Source organism: Biomphalaria glabrata, chromosome 5 (genome assembly GCF_947242115.1).
Source record: "Biomphalaria glabrata chromosome 5, xgBioGlab47.1, whole genome shotgun sequence".
NCBI classification, from domain to species: domain Eukaryota; kingdom Metazoa; phylum Mollusca; class Gastropoda; family Planorbidae; genus Biomphalaria; species Biomphalaria glabrata.
This window is the reverse complement of record NC_074715.1, coordinates 36837730-36852479: the sequence shown is the minus strand read 5'-3', so window position 1 is coordinate 36852479 and position 14750 is coordinate 36837730. Positions and strand designations below refer to the sequence as shown.

General features: G+C 37.8%; 1 long non-coding RNA gene across 1 annotated transcript; it reads left to right on the top strand.

Annotated features, from left to right (window-relative positions):
• On the top strand, window positions 1–4887 carry LOC106059873 (uncharacterized). Its single transcript, XR_001216341.2, has 2 exons — window positions 1–320; window positions 4593–4887. It is a non-coding gene; the product is annotated as an uncharacterized LOC106059873 (long non-coding RNA).
• Window positions 4888–14750: the final 9863 nt, after the last annotated feature.

Sequence of the window (14750 nt, the reverse complement as noted above, 5' to 3'; positions counted from 1 at the left end):
TGATAAGCTGAATTAAAAAAAAAAACAAATGTAAAATAATTAACAACAATTTTTTTCTAAAGTCAAGTTCTTTCTTTTTAAATGTGTGAATCGTGATTTTTTTAATCATGTTAAATCTTTTTAATGTAAATATGTCTGACTTTTAATTGTGATCTAGGCTTAGATTTTTTCTTCCACGTTCAAAGATTTAGCATAAGGAATGAACTTCAGACTCGGAATTTTTAACAAATTAGGGATTTATTTTTTTTACTCTCTTTTGGACTGCTCGTTTGTTTTCTTCTTGAATGTTAGTTCCCTCGCTCTGTCTTCGAGCTAACTGGGTAAGTTGTGAAGCTTGATTTTAATCACGTAATTAGCTAATGCTTGCTTTAAGTCCACTGGTAGACTATTGCCCTACCATAAACGTTTAGGTCATTTGCCTCTTACCATTGCCATAAAAATGCACGTAGATTGCTTTGTTTGTTGGATTGTTTGCTTTTGAGATTGAAACAGAAATTCGATAATATAATGATAATTGAAACAAGTAAAATGCAAAAAAAAAAATCTTTTAAAATAAGTATCCAAGGGAAAGAACTCCGGCTTTACAACTTTATATCTAAATAATGTAGAAGTTATTTATGCGTGTGGGAGAAATATCGTTTTCAATTATATTATGAGACAAAACCATACAAATTTAGCCATATCTGTGAATACTGAAGGATTAATCTCCCTTGCTGGTATCATACACAAAAAAATAATTTCCAGTAATTAATTTACTAATTGGTTCCTTTTTTATTGATTCATGTCTTTTCTATGCTAATAAATAATTGAGCGAAATTTCAACTTCATCCGAGAATGGGTGTGCGAGAAATAACGTGTACAAATTTTTTACCAGACAGAGTGAGTTGATAAGTATTAATTAGTAATAAGTATTATATTTTTAATCAATTCCTACGTTATTTTCGAATAATATTATTATTATAGCTTTTATATAGCGCTACTTTCATGCTTATGGCATGCTCAGAGCGCTTTTGGTCCAATCTCATGGACCAGTGGGGAGGGGGTATCCAGGAGTTTGTTTTTCCGTGTTGCCTTTAGGCGCTCAGTAAACACAACTCTGCCCAAGTCGGGTGTCGAACCTCGAGCCCCCTTCTAGGTAGCCAAGCCAAAGCAAGTTCAAGCGCACTTGGCCTCTCGACCACGCTTGTAAAACAAAGATTGTATCTTTCCTTTACTTGGGAGCTGCCATATGCCAAAGGGATATTACTGATAATTAATACTAAAATTAATGCAATATTATCAATTCCACTGAGTCCCATAGAACATGAGACTGTAATGGAGAATTATTTTTTTTATTATTCTATAATAATTTTTAGAATGTATTGTTACGCTGCGCTAGTTTATGTGCGAAATGTTAGCCAGATAATGACAATGTCTTTGATGAGTGAATAGAAGTACTCCAAATGAATTGTTCAATGTTACTATGACGAAAGTGTAAGTAAGTAAACAGTAGGAAGTGAAGAAAAAGAAATCTTTAAAATGGCCACAGACACGGGATTATGACTGTTGTGGTCCAGACTTTATCTGTAACGGAGACCCGTATTACGAATGGACTGGAAAACGCGTCCTTTATGAAGGTTTCTCAAGTGATGTCAGGCCACCAAGCTATTTACTGCATTCAGATCTGCAGAAACGTATAATGCAGGCTACAGACCAGCGCTGAGCATCGGCTCACGTGTTGCTTAATGTAGCAACATTAAAAATATGATTTATGGGTGTTTTATTATCAAACTAATGTTGGAGATGATATGTACTTATACACATGAAAGATGTTAGTGGTCTCGCTTTGCAATCGTTTGTTTGGTTCGAGGCTAGCTAGCTAGTGACTCAGGTTAGACTAGAACAGCATTCTCAAACTTTGTAGTTCCATGACCCCTTACATACAATTCTAACTATACGGCGACCCCTTACAATTATAACTATACGGTGACCCTCAACCGTAAAATTATTTTCTTTCATTGACCCAAGTTACTTCTGCTCATGTTATAAAATCGTAATCATAAAGTAAACAGCTGATATTGAACTTAGCGAAAGATTTTTGTAATTAATTTGTATGTAAAATAAATATCTGATTTAATAAAATTGCAGAAAAAAAAGAGATTTTTTCAATGACTTCCATTTATTTACTTTTATTTTACGTATTTATCATATTCATCTTACATACAATGAGACAATTCGAAAAGCGAAGCGGAGCATTGACAACGATACCAATCATAATAAACTACATAGCTACAAAACTGTTACGATAATATATGCATATAAGTCGACGTCGGTTAGAAGGTTGATCATAGTTCAATTTCGTCAGCTCAGGAATTTTGGGGCAGTCTGACATTTTTTGGGAAGCGCAGTGGCTGAATGGTAAAGCGCTTGGCTTTCGAACTGCGGGTTCCGGGTTCGAATCCTGGTGAAGACTGGGATTTTGAATTTCGGGATTTTATGGTTACTCTGAGTCTACCCATCAGTGAAGCTGAGGGTACTGGAATGACGATGAAGAAAGCTGCTCAGAACCGAGTTCGGTGGAGAGGTGTGGTTGCGGCCCCATGCTCCCCTGGGAGTGCACAGGATTAAGAAGAAGAAGAGTCTACCCAGCTCTAATGGGTACCTGACATTAGTTGGTAAAAAGTAAAGGTGGTTGGTCGTTGTGCTGGCCACATAACACCCTCGTTAACCGTGGGCATCAGAAACAGATGACCTGTACATCATCTGCCCCATAGATCACAAGGTCTGAAAGGGGAACTTTCCTCTTTTTTTTTATGTCCAAAAGGCTAAAAATGTTTCGCAAAGAAATGCTGTTGGAAATGAGGAAAAAAGATGAAACTTATCTCAGAGCGGAATATGACTTCATACACTTGTCTTTATAAATGCCATTTTTCTCATAGAAAGCAGATAATTTGGCGACATGTAAATTGTATCTTCGTCCTATTTTCTTGCCAAAGCTAAATTTCATTTGGAAGGATCACTGATCTTTTCACACAAACGATGTATGTTACATTCGATCCTTGCAATTAAGTTAAATATCTACAAGGCAAATAACTATCCCCCACCACAACACCCCAAAACCCGGCTCAGTCCAAACCTTTTAACTTAGTGGCAGAGAAACTTATTTCTAATGGGTTAAAACTCTTATAAGCTTTAATGAGGGGCTACTATTAAAATTGGACCATCCTGTTACTAGAATGACGTCAACGGTCGCCTAGCATAGCACAATGATGAGATACTTTAGTGATTGAGTAAAAAAAATATTCTTGTTCCTTGTTTTCATCTTCTAAAGGTAGTGGTCCAGTTTGTTTATGGTAGCTAAACTAAAAGGATGATATGTATAACACCCTACACAGTTATAAGTAACAGTTTGTCCAAGTAAATTTTGCAAACATTTTTTCCATTAGTTTATATCTAGCTTAAAGTTTCTAATGAGTGGACCCAAAACCAAACCAAAACACAGGTTAATCTCACTGAGCATGATGCAATAGATTGCAAAGGAAGGCACTATATTGTAGCCTTTCTTAGAGATAACTTTCTGCTTGCTCCTAGTCACTGACCCATAGGCATAGAGAGATAAGACACTAGGGCAAGTCTTACAATACTTACATTATGCCATGACTGTGCAGTCACCCACGTGACCGTGTATTGCATTTTTATCTCTCTACACGTGATCCGATACTGTTTGTTTGTTGTTGTTTTTAACCTCTATTTATGTTCAAGCAATTCAAATCTTAGTTCTATAAAGTCTTTCAAGAAATCAATCTAGGTGTTAAATCAGTGGTCCTCAAACTGTGGTATGGGACCCTTAGGTTTCCGCGAGACGACCGAAAGGGTTCCACAGAAAGAGGAAAATCGTATACAATTCAAATAACGTCTTCGCTAAAAGCCAGCTTATCCGATCGGGAAATTTGAATAATGATCAACCTTCATTACTTATTAATATGTCTATTGGGGACTATTCTATGATGACCTAAACCAAAGATTTGAAGACATTCTTCACTTGGATATTCCCGACTGGGTATTGAACCTTTTTAGGCGATCCCAATCACTGATTTGTTATTTTATCATTGTAATGTTAAAATATCTGTCGAGCCTGTTTGAACCTTTCACTGGGTCGGAGTTGGTCCCCGTTACTGGTCTAAATGCTAATTAAAGAACAAATAAACATCTAAAAGCAACCCTGTAGACTTACTGTCAATTACTTATATAATTTTTTAAAATTGATCATATGAAAAATGTTTTAATTAAATTAGCTAATGATTGCAGGCTAAGTCGTTACACTTATTGACATTGCGTTTGAATCACTACAACTATTAAACAAACTTTTTTTTTCTACAATTTACTATAATTCTCACATGATTATGTAAAAAACAACAGTTCAGCTTACTAAGGAATATAAGATTCACTTCCTATTTTACTAAAGTGCCTTAGAATATTTCATTGAGTCATTAATATTTTTTAAATATAGAACTATGAATAGTATGCTATTAAGACAATGTCGAATCATGTAGCTATTGTAGGGTTATTGGCTTAGTTTACTTTAATAAACTTTTTTTTCTCTCAATCCACAGACTTAAAGAAATCAACGTCTCAAATGTCCTAAAAACAAGTGCACATGTCATTGAACAACCAGTGCAGACGACAACCAGTCACCTGTGCACGTGCGCTATAAAATAACTAAGACAATGGCCAGTGCCTGTCATAAGATTTCCCATACCAAACTGAAACCACTTGATTTAGCATACATACTAGAACATTCAGAGTAACAATATTTAATTTATTTTATGTAATTAATTTAGTAATGCAGTAATCAGTATTTGACCAGTGTGTATGTTTTAACAATAAAAAGAAATTAAAAAAAAATAATTGATGTCCTCTTTCTATAACGTACAGATAGATTATCATTCTTTCATTAAGAATTATTATGACATTTGACAGCAATGCTCTCGTTTTCAATAAAGAATTATAGAAAGTATTAAATAATATGTTTTCTAATATTATAATAACTATTAGAATAACCAAGCACATTACCAGTTAGCTATTGTTTAAGAAAAACAATGATATAAGTAGCGTGATAATTGTTTTGTCAAGACTTCGCGGGCCATATGGAAACTTCCGTGTGTCACATGTTGCCGACCACTTATTAATATAGGCCTAATAAAAAAAAAGACGTTAAAAAGTATAAACCAAAATATAAAACTTCAAAAAAAGACCCATCCCCCTGTTTGTTGACGGTAGTTGACTTGTAGCACCAAACTGCTGGTAGACAACTTAATCACTGTAGGTTTATTATATTGAAACTTATAAAACTTGAGATAACTTCTTTGTGAACAAAACTAAACGTAACATTTATTACAATATAAACAAATGAAATAAATGTATTAGACTTAAGTAATAATATAAAATCTAACTCACTACAAAAAACATTTATTTTCACTATGACATTCTAAAGTCATCTGGCGTACCCAAGACCGCTTACGACAGTGCGTTTATCTTGCTTCATTCACAATGCATACACCCACAACCAATCGCTGACTTCTTCTCACTGTCACCATAGAAACATACAGACACACTCACCATGACAACGCTGATCCCCCCACCCAAAAAAAAGTAGGGGGATGCCGTAATGGGGTTGTCTCAAAAAGTTTATAAATTGTTGTAAAAAAAAAAACACACTACGCGTTAGCAACAACATTTGTTTAGTAATGAAAGTAAAAAGTACCAAACTGAGCAACTCCGCCAAGAGGCAACAGTCGGAATGTATCTTGTCGGTCTTAAGCCCGCAAAAAGAGGAGGTTTCGGCGTGAGGCTAGCAACTTCACCCTTTAGAAAACTACAATGCTACAGAAACCACAACAACACAAAGCCAGAAAGACGTTGGTCATGCTGATTATTCTCAAGAAGAGTTCATGACACACCACTGAAAGCTCATGGGAGGCTGGCCAACAAATGTACTAATGACCAAAGCAAAAACCAGAATAGGGACATGGAATATTAGAACTCTACATGAATGCTGAAAAGTTCATCATAGAATATTAATACAAGATGGAATGCTAGTGGACATATCAGACTGACAACAGTCATGACGACCTCGAACACGATCATACTCTAGAAGTTGCCTTAATGATGGCATCAGAAGCAACAAGAGCACTGCTTGAAGGGGAACCAGTCTCACCACATGCCAGCCAGATTTAATGGAAAAAAGTAGGAAATCAACTATCTTTCAAAGCTATATGTTATGTTATGGAAAAGTAGTAGGCAGCTACAATAAAAATGTAGATCTATTAGTGGACTTTTGTGAACTTTTAATGAACTTGTTATTGGTAGTCAATGGTGGTGCAGTATTTTCACACAATCCACAATTGCCACAAAACATCTTGGACTTTACCCAACGGACTAACAAATATCCAAATTGACTACATCACAGTTACAAGAGTGTAAGAGCAAGACGTGGTGCAAATGCTGTCTCAAATCACCTGCTGTCTCAAATCACCTGCTATCACCTGCTGTCTCAAATCATCTGCTGTCTCAAATCACCTGCTGTCTCAAATCATCTGCTGTCTCAAATCACCTGCTGTCTCAAATCCCATTCTGCTATTAACATCCTTTCAGATCAAACAACACAGCAAAATAACTATGTAGTGGAGTGGATACCGTTTCAGGAAACACCGGCCACCCCGATATCCACGTGACCCTTCACCCTAGATGGCACCTTGTGTCCGCGCATGACAAGGCAGACCAACGTGGGCACTGTCCATTCGACCGGCATTTCTTGTCGCTGTAATGTCCGTATGTTACTGGACCTAAGTCGTCTCCACTCCCCTTTGTGCTTGGTTCTACACCATGTGTTCACGTATGGCTGCAGGTCTTTAGTATATAATAAACAGTTTCGAATCGTCCTACGAGTTGCCTTCGTCATTTAGAATTTAGTTGTCTTCTGTGCCAAACCCACCACAGAAACTTGGTAGCACGAGTGGGGTCAGGAAGTGAGACAACACTGTTCGATCAGAAGACGCCTCAGAATCTGCTTCCGAAACTAAGAAAGTGACAACCAGACGTAGATGTCAACAAGTAACAGTTAGTTTATTCCTGTTTCTGTACTTTCAAATATTTTCTATTTTTTGTTTTCTTCTTTTTGTTTCAGGGTAGTTAGATTTAGTTTAGTTTATTTTAATATAATTTGCTTATATTTTCTTAATTGTGATTTTACTTCGCTTGAACATTGTTTCGGTTGAGATAGATTTAGTTATTAGGTTACTATTATTGTTAGAGTTTCTTAAGACCTGCAGCCAGATGGAGAGAAATATGGTGGAACCTAGTTCAGTGAAGGGGAGAGACATGGGTCCCACGTGCAGTGGAGGAGAGCCGGAGGGAATGGAACGTGTCACTAAGGGGATGTTGACTCTACTACAAGCTGAACTTGAAGCATTGAAGCTGGCCTGTCAGCGCCCTCACTACATTATAGAACCTGCTAGAAAAATGAGACAGTTCAGCGGGGATGGCAGAAATGTTGAGGTTTCAATTGAAGATTTCGTCAGAGAAATAAGAGATCTATGGGAGCTCCGGCCTTACCTCTCGCCTCAAGAGAAGACTGCAACCATCCTTGAGAACATAAGTGGTCCAGCTAGAGTAGAGGTAGATCTTCAGCCACCTCATATCAGAAGTGATCCAGAAGCTCTGCTCGATGCACTTACCTCTGCGTTTGAAGTAATTATACCGGTGCGAGAGGCAGAGATTACATTTCTGATGTCTCAGCAAAGAAGAAGTGAGTCACTGCTCGAATTCTCTCACCGACTATTTAAGGAGTTCATAACGGCCATCAGGCAAGAACAAAGAGAAGGAATAGATTGCTTCAAGGAGGAAAGATTGAGGGACCAATTTGCCTATGGAGTCAGAGATCCAGAACTTCGCAGAGAGCTGTTTAGGTTCATAGCGCAACATCTCCAGATAAGTTATCAAAGTCTACGAAACTATGCATTCAAGTTGGAGAACAAGAACAAAGATGCAGCTCGAGCCCAAGAGCAGTGGTCTGAGGTTCTCTTAGCAAAATTGGCCAAGTTAGAGAAGCAACTTGAAGAGATAAAGGGGTCAGGCTATAACATTCTGCTAAGTTCAACTAACGCTAACTCACTCTCTAGTCAACAACACCAGGGGTCTGGTTATAACAGTCTGCCAAGCTCAACTAACCCACTTTCCAGTCAACCACATAGTCAACGCAGACCAACACAAAGACACACGAAACATAGCAACCAAAACAGAATTCGACCAACAGCACCGCCGGGTCTTGTGTGGTCAAGGACGAAGAGAGGATTTTTCCCATACACTGATGATGGATCACCAGTCTGCACCCAGTGCTGGGAAGCTGGACATGTAAGGCGTCACTATCAGCAATCACCACAACTCACAGCTGAGGTTCAATCTGTGAGCAATAGTGAACCCATTGTTTCACAGCCAACCCACCAAGTAGAACAACGAACCAGTGAGCAACAAGCTGATGCAATGTACAATACAGATGCAAGTCACTCAATTCAAACATCGAGAAATAGAAACTTTAACTCTGGGCAGCCAAACAAGAACAGGCATAACAGAGTCCGGAGGCCAGATAGACAAAAAAGAAACTACAAGCATTTTAACCAGCCACAAAGACGATTTCGCTCACTGCTCCCTATCACACTTTCTACAGCTTCCCAGACATTATGTTTAGAGAAAGACAGACCACTCTGTATGACCGATGGAACCAGCACGTTACAAACTGGAAAGATGCTTGTCGTCCCAGAAGACACTGACAAGAAACAGTTGTTTCGGTTTTCAGAAACCTACTAGGCTGAACGCCCCGGGACGGGTCGTTTCAAGCTAGGGGCTCTGTAGTGGAGTGGATACGGTTTCAGGAAACACCGGCCACCCCGATATCCACGTGACCCTTCACCCTAGATGGCACCTTGTGTCCGCGCATGACAAGGCAGACCAACGTAGGCACTGTCCATTCGACCGGCATTTCTTGTCGCTGTAATGTCCGTATGTTACTGGACCTAAGTCGTCTCCACTCCCTTTTGTGCTTGGTTCTACACCATGTGTTCACGTATGGCTGCAGGTCTTTAGTATATAATAAACAGTTTCGAATCGTCCTACGAGTTGCCTTCGTCATTTAGAATTTAGTTGTCTTCTGTGCCAAACCCACCACAACTATAAAGAAAAACAAAACACAGAATTAAAATACTGTGAAGTATAAAACAGATTCAAGCGCCATCACAGGACTAATAGAACATTAAAGAACACTCTGGGCTTGCAATCCAACGAAACCAATAATAGAAGTTTAAAAAAAATGAATGGATAACTCCAGAAAAATGGGCAACAGACACTTTCAAGAAGTCCCAAATCAATTTGTCTCAAACTTTTACCGGTGTCAAACCCCCAAATGAGAAAAATGTCTTTCGGACCCCATTAGCCAGCTGGGGGCCAGAAGGAGCGCTGCAAGAAGGAGGCAGAACATGCCAATACTAGCGTTTTGAGTTGCTATAATTGCGAACGCATCTCGCTAAAATAGTACTCATTTTACAATGTCCGTCTTGGCACATGAAACGATGTCTCTTCTAATAAAGTCTTTTTATGTGAATGGAAAATGAAAAAAAAAAAATATATTTTTCCCTCCGCTTCCACCAACCCCTTTTAGTCAGCACGTCGCGTAACCCTTGGGAAGACATCGCGCCCCACAGTTTGAGGAAAGCTGTCCTAAATCGACCTCCACCATCGATTATTCCAGATATTCCTTCAGCAGTTGAATTAGGGGTTATTATTAGCCTGAGGGTCGCGACCCCCTTGGGGGTCGATTGACAATTTGTCAGGGGTCGCTAAAGATAATCGAAAATATGGAATTTTTTATTTTTTTTTTTTGATATTCTAACATGTAAAACTTGACACATACTAAGTTGTTTTCTGGACTGTCGTATGTAAGGTCAAGGGTCAGTATTAATCGTCATTAATTAATAAGTTATAAGTGAAGCTTAAAGTTTGCCACTTAAAATTTACACAATCGGTATATCTGTTGGATACAAATGTGTTGAATCTGTAATATGTGAACCAATATGTAACTACGTTCTGAAAAAGGTTGAACAGCGCATCCATAAATTTGAATTTTAATACGTAAAATTGGTATAGAAATGCAAAACGTATAGGACAGCATGAACCTTGAATGAACTCCTAATGGTAGCAGGTAACGAAAGCATGGGCCTCCAGTAGTGATCTGGTAAGAAACTCTGTTGTTGAACGTAGTGCCTCTTAGTTTCTATGCAGTTCGTGACCCTTCAGTTGTCTCCCCGCAGCTCTTGGACACTCGTAGGACATGATGCCCCGCTGTTTTCTCTGCCTGCCCTATTAGTTGAAGCAAGAATTGAAAACAATCCAGTATGTCAGTTGTAGCCAAGTTATTTAAGTCCAATATATCACTGATGCCAAAATACGAACCGCTGGCCAGATCCGACCCGCGACCTGGTGTTATCTGGCCCGCCCAAACATCGGACTAAAATGTAGAAAATCACACAAATAAAGGTTGAAAAATGTATCTGTCCCTATTTACGGGTTCTCGTTCTTTCTTTCATGAATTCCATTCCTTGCTATTTTCATGTTCATGTTATTATTTTTTGTTCTTGTGCATGAATCTTCTCTTCTAAAACAAAGCTTATATTAAGCGTAATTGTATACATTAGTTTGGATCAGTCTTGTGATTAAATTTGTAATAGATCTAGAGTATTCTAGACCAACAATACTAAAACTATGTGATTACAAATATTTTTACTAGTTGTTTTTGTTTAGCGCAATATCATTCTTTTAGCTTTCTTATTGTGTTATGATCTCATCACTGTTTGGACAAGTTAAAAAAAAAAGGGTTGGGGGGGGGGGGAAAGATGGTAGATCTTGAATGCTACTGTGACAACTTTTAAATGCACTGAAAAAAACTCGTTCACTTTGGGTTCAAGCCTCCCCAAGGAGTCTAATTTACTAATACCACCACATCTGTGAAGTACGATTTCTTCCCCTGTTCAATACCAAACAAAATAATAAATTACCAATAGTTAATTAACTAATTTGTTTTTTTTTTAATTGATTCTTATTTTGTCAGGTACCGTACAAGAAATAATTGTGCAAAATTTTTATAGATCCGAGATTGGATGTGGGAGAAATAACGTGTACAAACCTTTTACCAGACAGACAGACATTTGGTATAAGCACGAAGAAAAAATTAATAATCACAGCGTTAAAACCAACACAAACTTAAAAGACTGCAAGAAAAAGAAAATGAAGCAAGCCAAAGCTCTAGTTATTAACAAATTACATAGTAAAAAATATTTTAGTGTTTCATTTCATATAGAAATATAAAGTTTTACCGAATATATATATATATATTTTAGGACCTCGGTCAAATACTAGATCTAGTAGTGCTTTACAAACTCAATTTGCTTTATGTGTCCTATAGTTAAAGACTTTAATGAGCTTCCGTTCAGTTGCGATGATTAGGCTTATCTGTACTGTTATGTAAATAACGAGGTCAGATGACCAAATTCATTACAATCTTATTCAAGTGACTTAGATCAATTTCTAGATCTTGATATTAGTTTACGACTAGAGATTTTATTGTATGATTTGGAGGTATCAGAGATGAAATTTTCAACAGAGCTAATCGACCTGCTATTTCCATATATATGGAATTAAGAAAATTGTATTTAAATTACAGTCCAGCAAGTTAAATAACCTAGGTTTAGTTCTACACAGCAATATAGAAGTAGAGCTCTGGAAGATCTACAGAGACAGGTAGCCTACATTAGCAGTAGAGCTCTGGAAGATCTGCAGAGACAGGTAGCCTACATTAGCAGTAGAGCTCTGGAAGATCTACAGAGACAGGTAGCCTACATTAGCAGTAGAGCTCTGGAAGATCTACAGAGACAGGTAGCCTACATTAGCAGTAGAGCTCTGGAAGATCTGCAGAGACAGGTGGCCTACATTAGCAGTAGAGCTCTGGAAGATCTGCAGAGACAGGTAGCCTACATTAGCAGTAGAGCTCTGGAAGATCTAGAGACAGGTAGCCTACATTAGCAGTAGTTGTAGAAAAAGGCCAAATAAAAATAAAATATGTTTAATAAAAAGTACCATTAAATTACCAAATCTAAAAGTGTGTTACTGTGTGTCTGTGGATGAAGAATTTCAACGATCGGAATGACCTAGAAAAAAAACATATTTGATTGCGAGCATTATAATGATGACCAGACTACATGGACTTTCGGACAGCACATTGCTCACTATGGAATTTGGGCTGTCGCTCAACTAGTATTCTGACAATTAGAGCAGTCAGACGTATCGCCTTTTTTAACAAGGATATGATGGTGGTGTCCCAGCATAAAGTAAACATTTCCGTAATAGCAGCACACCCATTATAAGGACTTCTGAAAGACCATCAGAGCCAGACGCTTTTTGTCATTTTTTAAAACTGTTTCAAGAAACCGAAAGATTAGCAATGTTACAAGAAAGACTCTAAACCAGGCATGCCAAACTCATTAAGCTGTATGGGCCACATAAAAAACTTACTATAACCTGAAGGGCCGCAGCTAAAAATTAGTTGAAAAACATAGCTTAGGCCTACTAGTTGTATGTAAATTAGAAACAATACAATAGAAAACAATAATTCATGGAATACCTGGCCCTTAGCTAAATTTGTAGTATTATTTTGTACATTAAAAATTAGTATGATCACGCATTATTTTCGTTGTCATAAGGCTTGACATCTTTTTCTGGGATACAATTTTATTAATCTTATCTTATATAATACAGACGTTACTTCAAAAAAAAAAAAGATTATTACGTCCTACGCGTCATGCATTTAGTCATACATATTAACTTATGACCCAAATCCTGCTAAGTCACTGGTTTTCCTGGCTAGCTCAGACAACCCATTCCATGCTTTAATATCACTAGGGAAGAAGGAGCACTTGTACAAATTTGTCCTAGCATATGGAACGAGGAATGTGCCTTTAATTAATGTCAGGTTGACGTTTGTTTGCCACTGACACTTTCATCACTGATGAAAAATTTTGATCAGATAATACCAAACGGTGATGTGTTTTTGTAGCCTTCATTATGGAAACGAACTGCTCACAGAGATAAGCTCTAGCGAACATAGCAAGAATTCTGGCTGCAAATTTCCGCCGTGTTTGATAAGCCAGCTCTAAGCGCTAACATTAAAGTCAAGGAAGAAGTGTTTTAAATTTTTTAGTGGTTTTTTTTTTTTTTTTTTTTTGTAAGCATTTATAATAGTGAAAACGAGACATTTATAGGTGACAGGTATACTTGGAAAGCTTATATTTAAACCATTTAAACTAATTAAATGATTTGCAGTAAGTTTTCAATTATGTTTAGGTCAGTATGGGCCCAGTATGGGGATAGATCAAGCCTTACTACAATGTACTAGTTTTTTACCACCTTCCTTTCACCTTTTGACTAGGAAGAAAGTGTAAGCTAACAGACTAGGAAGAAAGTGTAAGCTAACAGACTAGGAAGAAAGTGTAAGCTAACAGACTAGGAAGAAAGTGTAAGCTAACAGACTAGGAAGAAAGTGTAAGCTAACAGACTAGGAAGAAAGTGTAAGCTAACAGACTAGGAAGAAAGTGTAAGCTAACAGACTAGGAAGAAAGTGTAAGCTAACAGACTAGGAAGAAAGTGTAAGCTAACAGACTAGGAAGAAAGTGTAAGCTAACAGACTAGGAAGAAAGTGTAAGCCTACAGACTAGGAAGAAAGTGTAAGCTAACAGACTAGGAAGAAAGTGTAAGCTAACAGACTAGGAAGAAAGTGTAAGCTAACAGTTGAATGACACATTTAAAAAAAAAAAAAAAAATTTTCCCCGCCCCCTTCCTTCGCAAAAAAAAATTTTTGTTACGGGCATGTATAAATCTACTCATTGAGTTTATTAAATTCTAGTTTGATAATAATAAAAAAAAGAAAACAGAAATGAAAAGTGGTTTGAGGGCTGGGACAAGTCCCAAAAAGCCCGTGGAGTCTGGGAGCGCATGAGGCGCCCTGACCGAACTTCCCCGTGGTGGAGGCTGTCCAGGTCTGAGCAAGCTAGTATATCACAGTGCAGGACAGGCCGTTGTCCTGTTTGCTCATATTTCTCACGGCTATGGCCAAATTTCGATTCACGGTGCCCCCGCTGCGGGGAAGAAGAGGAAACCGTGCCTCATTTTCTGTTTGACTGCCCCAGACTTGCTGATCTCCGTCTTGACAGGTCTGGGAAACCAAATATTCTCGACCTGTATGGCGACATTTATGCACTACGCAAGACAGCAGGGTTTCTGTCCAGGGCTTTTGCAAGAGGATTTGAGCCTTTCAAGCTCTCACTCAAATGGAGTTTGATGATGATGAGTTTGATAATAAATCTACTCAAAGTTTATTAAATTCTAGTTTGATAATACAGATCCAGTCATTGTAACTTTAAAAGAAAAAAGTCAAAACTGGACTACTGATAGCACGTAAACCCGACCCCCCCCCCCCCCCAAACAATAAATAAACCCGTCCTCGCTCTCTCAGATCTAGACAAATCGATTCTTTTTTAGTCCAACACCTGCCATTAAATTATTTTAATCCCTATCAGATCTAGTCTAGCATTTTACATTTATATATTTCAAAACATTTTTTGAAGCACACAATGAAAGGCGAAGAAAACGAGTGTTATCCAAGAGGCAAG